Source organism: Mandrillus leucophaeus, unplaced genomic scaffold (genome assembly GCF_000951045.1).
Source record: "Mandrillus leucophaeus isolate KB7577 unplaced genomic scaffold, Mleu.le_1.0 Scaffold51, whole genome shotgun sequence".
Taxonomy (NCBI): Eukaryota; Metazoa; Chordata; class Mammalia; order Primates; family Cercopithecidae; genus Mandrillus; species Mandrillus leucophaeus.
Window position 1 is genome coordinate 2192799 of NW_012105475.1, and position 7753 is coordinate 2200551.

A 7753-nucleotide genomic window follows, 5' to 3' on the forward strand; every position below is an offset into this window, starting at 1 on the left:
AATACAAAAATTAGCTGGGAGTGGTGGTACACACCTGTAATCCTAGCTACTTGGGAGGCTGAGACAGGAGAATTGCTTGAACCTGGGAGGTGGAGGTTGCAGTGAGCAGGAATTGTGTGCCATTGCACTCCAGCCTGGGCAACAAGAAGGAAACTCCATCTCAAAAAAAACCCAAAAATAAACAAAAAGAATGTTTCTGAGTACAGTGTGTGAATCACACACATGGTGATGAACTAATGAACACCCAGAACTCCAACAGGAGACAATGTCACAAGTATTAACAAATCTGACCTTGACCCTGGGCAACACAGTGAGACCCCATCTTTACAAAAAGTTTTTAAAAAATTAGCTGGATGTGGTAGTGTGTGCTTGTGGTTCCAGCTATTCCGGACGCTGAGGTGGGAGGATCACTTGAGCCCGGGAGTTAGAGGATGCAGTGAGCCATGATCACGCCACTGCACTCCAGCCCAGGCAACAGAGCGAGACACCATCTCTTAAAAAAAATAAAAATAAAAATAAAAATAAATAAATAAATAAATAAAATTGGCCAGGAGTGGTGGCTCACGCCTGTAATCCCAACATTTTGGGAGGCCAAGGTCGGCGAATCACAAGGTCAAGAGATGGAGACCATCCTGGTCCACATGGTGAAACCCCATCTCTGCTAAAAATACAAAAATAAGCCGGACGTGGTGGCACCCTCCTGTAGTTCCAGCTATTCGGGAGACTGAGGCAGGGGAATTGCTTGAACTCGGGAGGTGGACGTTGCAGTGAGCTGAGATCGCGCCACTGCACTCTAGCCTGACAACAGAGGGAGACTCCATCTCAAAAAAAAACAAAACAAAAAAACAACTCTGTCCTTGGAGCTGTCTTTTCCTTGAAGATGTGAAACCTTGCACACCTGTCACCACTCCAGTGCCACCCTCCACAGGTGGGCTTAGTTAGCACAGAGCTCCACAAGCTGAGATGCCTCTGAGGTGGGAGTAGGATGGCATCCTTCTGCCACAATTCTAAAAGCCACTAGCCAAACTTGACCTTGGAACTATTTACAGTGCGGTGATGCCACCTCTCCCTGCAGACAAATTCAAGTACTCGATTAAGGGGCGTTCCCCAGACCTTGCCGGGCATGCCCAGATGAGCCTCCTTTTCATCCGCAAAATTGAGATCCTGACTTCCTATGCAGGGTTGGTTTTAATATAATGAGGCTATAGGTAAAGCGCCTGGCTTTATTAAACACTCAGCGAACGAGGAGGAGGATGGGGGTTGGTAGAGTAAATTGGTATAGATTTTAGTACTGGACTTCACAGGTTCCTAGGTCCGTAGATTGTTTTTATTTAATTTTGGAAAATGACAAGTACCTAACAGAAAGATAGTATTTTAAATGCAGTCCTTGCTGGGCGCAGTGGCTCACGCCTGTAATCCCAACACTTAGGAGGCTGAAGTGGGCAGATCACTTGAGGTCAGGAGTTCGAGACCAGCCTGGCCAACATGGTGAAACCCCATCTCTACCAAAAAGACAAACATTAGCCAGGTGTGGTGGCACACGCCTGTAGTCTCAGGTACTAAGGGGGCTGAGGCAGAAGGCTGCAGTGAGCCGAGATCATGCCACTGCACAGCCGCCTAGGCGACAGAGCGAGACTCTGTTTCAAATAAATAAATAAATATAGTCTTTAAGGGACACTTAAGGAGTAATGGAGGGGACTGGACGCAGTGGCTCACACCTGTAATCCCAGCACTTTGGGAGGCCAAGGCAGGCAGATCGCTTGAGGTCAGGAGTTCGAGACCAGCCTGGCTAACAAGGTAAAACCTCATCTCTACTAAAAATACAAAAATCAGCTGGGCGGGGTGGCATGCACCTGTAATCCCAGCCACTAGGGAGGCTGAGTTAGGAGAATAGCTTGAACCTAGGAGGCAGAGGTTGCAGTGAGCCAAGATCGTGACACTGTACTCCAGCCTAGGTGACAGAGCCAGACTCCGTCTCAAAAAAAAAAAAAAAAAGAGTAATGGAGGGGGGAAGAACCCTGGGGTCGCCTGGACAAGTTCATCTCTGGATCCATGTCCTTCTCTCTCAGTGACAAAGTTGGATAATGAATGAGGCATAATTTTGTTTTTTCTTTTTTGAGATGGAGTCCCGCGCCACCAACCGGGCTGGAGTGCAGTGGTGCGATCTCGGCTCACTGCAACCTCCGCCTGCCAGGCCCAACCAACTCTCCTGCCTCAGCCTCTCGAGCAGCTGGGACTACAGGCGTGCACCACCATGCCCAGCTAATTTTTGTATTTTTAGTAGAGACGGGGTTTCACTATGTTGGTTGGCCAGGATGGTCTTGATCTCTTGACCTCGTGATCTGCCCACCTCGGTCTCCCAAAGTGCTGGGATTATAGGCGTGATCACCGCGCCCGGCCCAAGGCATAATTTTTTTAAGCACTAACCCTGTTATCTGAGCATCAGTAAGGAGCTGGTATCCTTTCTGGACCAAGTGGACTGATGTAAACAGTATTACACAGGTTAACTAGATACGTTTTTCTGTTTTTCCTTTGAAAATGGGGGTTTCGGGAGGGCAGAGAAAAGGAGGAGGATGAAAAATTAAGTGCCTAACTACACAGAACAGGGGGGCCTGCAGCCTCCCACACGCCTGCGTTCCACATCCAGGTAATTATTCCTCATCGTGCTGACAGCAACGGGAAGGAATGGTGGATGCATTTTCTTTCTTCCTCACTTCCCCCACGCATCCTGTTTTCCCAGGTTTGGAGGTTTGAGCCGGCCTTGTGCAAAAGCTCCTGTGCCAGGTCAAGCCCTGACTCCAGGCCCTCTGTTCCTAGGGCAACGGCAGCAGTGGGCTGCTTTGGTGGAGGGTCAGCCTTTTCTCCAAAGTCCAGCAAGCCTGCCGGTGAACCAAGGTTACTGATTAATCCACACTGAAGTCTCGGTGAGGACTCGGCCTGACCGGACTGTCTTTAGATGGGACGGACTCTGGTTCATACACAGGCCACTCACTCTGCACAGCGCCCCCTGCACTTACTGAAGCAAGATGAATTGGCAGTAAGTGCGGGATACCCTGGTCCCATCTAGAAACAACCAGCTACTCCAAAGGTCAGGGATGCTCAAGTGCTATTTATTCTGTTTACCAGACATACAGCAGCAGGGCACGGAGTCTTCACAGCCTGTTGAGTCATGTGATTCCATGCCAGATTTTTCCTTTTATTCCTGTCTCCAAGGCCCCATTGTGCAGGTGCTACTAATTCTCATGAAATGATACTAGGAGGTAAAGAAAGTTCCCTGGCGCTCAGATATCCATCTGTGTGTGTGCAAGCAGACAGAGCACAGAAAAATAAGTAGAAGAATAACAAGGTTCCTAGTTCTGTGTGGGCTGAGCAAGAAAAAAAAAAGAGAGAGAATAACGAGGAGTGAAAAGAACGAAGAAGAAAAACAGCAGCACAGGAAAAGGGCAGTGTCACAGGTGCCTCCCACGGTCCTTTTCCGAGGGCCCATAGGGGAGGCCAAGTGGGGAGAATGAGGGACATTAGGTGGACCAGGGGACCAGCTGGTGTCAGAGCATGGTAGATGAGGATTTGGCCTGCTAGATCCATGCTGGCAGGATTGGCCAACATTAAACACGAGGGGGCTCTGGTGACACATGACACTGCACCATCAGAGATCACAGCGAATGGCTTTGCTGAGGTGTCCACTTTACTCCTGCCCTGATCACCTCCCTTTCCTGATTATTAGTCCCTTTTTTTCCTCCAGGAAGTCTCTTCTCATCCCTGTTCATGCCTTCATGTAACAAGCATTTACCACACTAGTACCGTAAGCCGCGCCGTGTGCTGTGGTTACATCCGTGGATCAGACAGACAACAGTGCCTGATCTTGTAATTCTTCCATCCTTTAACTAATTCCTTTCTCTCAGTCTGGCCAGAAAAAAAAAAAAAGGTTCTCCTAACAGAGAATATAGGAACAGGATGCTGAAAAGTGACATCCGACAAGAAATGAAAGCTGCTTGATGAAAGATTTAAAAGAAAAATGTCAGGTCGGGCTTGGTGGCTCAAGCCTGTAATCCCAGCACTTTGGGAGGCTGAGGTGGACAGATCATCTAAGATCAGGAGTTCAAGATGAGCCTGCGCCACATGGTGAAACCCCGTCTCTATTAAAAATATAAAAATTAGCTGGGAGTGGCCGGGCGCGATCACTCGCACGGCCAAGACAGGCAGATCAGCTGAGGTCGGGAGTTCGAGACCAGCCTGACCAACATGGAGAAACCTCATCTCTACTAAAAATACAAAAAATTAATCAGGGGTGGTGGCATGTGCCTGCAATCCCAGCTACTCGGGAGGCTGAGGCAGGAGAATCACTTGAACCAGGGAGGCAGAGGTTGCGGTGAGCTGAGATCGCGCCATTGCCCTCCAGCCTGGGCAACAAGAGGGAAACTCTGTCTCAAAAAAAAAAAAAAAAAAAAAGCTGGGTATGGTGGTGGGCACCTGTAATCCCAGCTACTCGAGAGGCTGAGGCAGGAGAATCGTTTGAACCTGGGAGGTGGAGGTTGCAGGGAGCCGAGATCGCACCACTGCACTCCAGCCTGGGTGACAGAGTAATACTCGGTCTCAAAACAAAAGAAACGAAAAATGTCCTTCCCTGCTCCTGGCACTCTCCCGGCCCTAGCCTCCTGGGCATGCTATCTCTCAACAAGACCCAGTCTGCCCCAACCTGAGGTGTTGCTAGACCAGCTGCCCAAACAGGAAACTTTATATAATTCCGTAACCCTGACCTTAAGTCCTGAATCTTCCCCTTCTGTAAACAGGCCATTCAACCCAGGAAGACCTGCAGACCTGGCTGGGACACATTTTGAAAAACACACACATTGTTAAAAATGTTGAAAAAGTCCCTAGGTCTAAGAGGAAGTGATCTGTCTGACTCGACAGTAGAAATCACTTCATATAAAGTAATGGAACAAATGGAAATTTAATCCTAACAGATGTAAGTGCCAGGGCAGTCACTTGTCTACACGGATGACTTGACTGCACCTGTTGGAAAGGCTGGGAAAATGAGCCGTGAAATCCTGATCACATTCCCTACTGGAAGCAACACTCCTGCCTTGCAAATTAGTAAGCCTGACGTTCTCAACATCCTGACTTCAACATGTGCCCTAGTTCTGTGCAGGCTGTGACTCACCTTAGCTACTGGGCAAATGATTCTTACTCAGAGCCCTGGGTTTCTCATCTTTAGTGTTAAGTGATCTAAGCACATACTAGCCAAATGTCTACCTTTTTTTTTTTTTTCCCCCTCATGCCTGTTTCCCAGTCTGTGTCCTTTCAAGATATTCCTTTGAAATGAGTGATTTCAGGCAAGAACTGGATTTACATATGGTAGCCTTCAACTTCCTACTTAACTGCCAAACTTCAATCAAAGTCCAGATTAGAAGTTTTAGACCTCAGCCTCTGGCCCTGGGCCTTCTGAAATGACCTTCCTCCAAACACCATTTAATTTCCGCTAATTTAGTTAATGAATGGAACTTTCTGAAGAGAACACTTACTTTGATCTGAACCCCTTTCCTAGTTTCCAGTTAACATAGCCAGAGGGAGACAGAACGGGTGCCCTCTCCTCCTGCGGGTGCCCTCTCCTCAACGGTGCCCTCTCCTCAACGGTGCCCTCTCCTCCTGCGGGTGCCCTCTCCTCCTGCGGGTGCCCTCTCCTCCTGCGGGTGCCCTCTCCTCAACGGTGCCCTCTCCTCCTGCGGGTGCCCTCTCCTCAACGGTGCCCTCTCCTCCTGCGTGGCTGGAGCAGCTCCCTGCTGTAGTTATTCCTCTAAAACAGAGAGAGCTGCAGAAAGCAGTTCCCAAAAGGAAGAAGGCCGGTTACAAATACTGCCGTTGGCATTTTCATGGCTGCTTCCCCCCACATAGAGATGAAAGCGTGGAGGTGGGGCTTCGAGGGACACTCTCTGGGTAGCTGGGCCTGCAGTCTGGAAATCCTAAGTAATCCTCGCAAATAGGCTAACTGGAAGCCAGCAATGCAAATGAGCAGTGCTTCTGGCCTGCGAGAAAAGTGTCTGCATTCAAAGTACACCTTCAGATAAAAATGGAAAATGCCAGTCCCACCCTGCAGGAACCCTCAGTTTCTGGGCTGTTTATCCTCACTGCCGTCCACCCTACGCTTGGCTGTGACTAGGATGTGAAGAAAGAGATTGGGTGGAAAGAGGCTACCGCAGTGCTTGCTCTGTTTAACTCACCACCTTAAAAAACATGGCCTTGGCTGCTGCTTTAAAACAACAGCGACGAAAATCCCCAGCCCCGACCCAGAGATTTAACCCTGCAGCTAAGGTGAAGTTTTTGTTAAGGTGGTAAGGTAAAAAAGCAAGCCATTCTTAGCCTTGACTTCCACTCTTTATGCTTTTCGGAAGACAAGTCCAGCGAAGACCTCCACCCCTTCCAAAGAGCGACTTACCTCGTAGCTGATCCACAGATTGCAAAGTACGGATGTGATGTTCCAGGCTTGGCCACAAGGGGACACTCGAGAGTAGGACTGCCCGCGTCAATGCTTTGTTTTTTACTCACTTTTGGTTGGGAGGGAGGGTGTGGGAGTGGTGGGGGAGATGCTGGCTTTAAAAAAAGTCCATTTGTTCCCTGAAATTGTGCCACTTGCCCTTTTATAAGTCAAAGGTTGCCACGTTACCTGTTGCCAGGTTCCTGAGAGTGCTTGGGGAAAATGTGCGCGAGAGAGGCACAGCACAGTCCTTCGGCTTGGTAGGTTTCAAGCTCTTTGGACTGGGCTGGCGCTGACATTTGCAGGGCAGCTGCTGTGGATTGCCTGCGCATTGTTTGGTCGTAGTTCTAACAGAGGAGTGGCTGCGTCTGACATCATTTCCAGGCATGAAGTGCCTGGGGCTTTTTTTTTTTTTTTTTTTTCTTTCTTTAATGACTCTAACTTTCTGATCCCTCCCTGCCTGGATTTTTGTACAGTAGATGCACTGTGCAAAACAGCCTCCACTCAGGAAGCCCAAGTTTTGTAGCAACTTGTTAAAACAACTTGGGTGCTTTTTAAAAAAAATAAAGTTGTGACTCTGAAACAAACCTTTCCATTCTTCCTCCTTTCTGAGAACAATGTTGCGTTTGATTAGCAGCGCAGCCAGTGCTTTCTGAAAGATCTGCTCTCCCCAGAAGAGGCGGCTGCTATCAGTTGAATAAATCTCTAAGCCAGACATGCCGAGGCTTGGGGCATTTGTCTGGCGTTAGGAAGTGTCTGGAATACTAGTAACTACCAACTGGCGTGTCTTATGACTACAGGAATTATTACACTACCCTCCATCTCATTCACATCCCGCCTCCTCCCCTTACACACACACAAGCATACTTTTTTCTACTTTAAAAAAAAGTTGAGTAAGTCATCTTGTGGTTTCCGTGGAGGATGTGACTGGGAGAGAAGACTGTGGGATACCTTGTGTCTCCCAGAGGGGGGCCGGGAATCATGGTGTATGCCCCACCCTGACAGCCTCTGATCTTTGCCTTCTCACCACTGACCGCCACACTTTGGGTGGCCTGTAAATGTGAAGCTGTAAATATTTTGAAATAAGGTAGTGATTTTTCCATGTGCATTTTGTTTTGTGGCATTTCTCTCCTTCTGCTGTCTTTTAAAAGTTGCAACTGTGGGCCAGGTGTGGTGGCTCAAGCCTGTAATCCCAGCACTTTGGGAGGCCGAGACGGGCAGATCATGAGGTCAGGAGATGGAGACCATCCTGGCTAACACGGTGAAACCCCGTCTCTACTA

At 48.7% G+C, this 7753-nt stretch overlaps 1 protein-coding gene and 1 long non-coding RNA gene across 9 annotated transcripts in view; one reads left to right on the forward strand and one right to left on the reverse strand.

The window, feature by feature from the left end:
• Window positions 1–7753, forward strand: part of DLGAP1 (discs, large (Drosophila) homolog-associated protein 1) — a 703239-nt gene that overhangs the window by 583041 nt on the left and 112445 nt on the right. The gene's annotated exons all lie outside the window — the stretch shown is intronic.
• On the reverse strand, window positions 3090–6787 carry LOC105551163. The gene is made up of 3 exons (XR_001007827.1): window positions 6662–6787; window positions 6434–6498; window positions 3090–3903 (listed from the first exon to the last, which is right to left on the reverse strand). It is a non-coding gene; the product is annotated as an uncharacterized LOC105551163 (long non-coding RNA).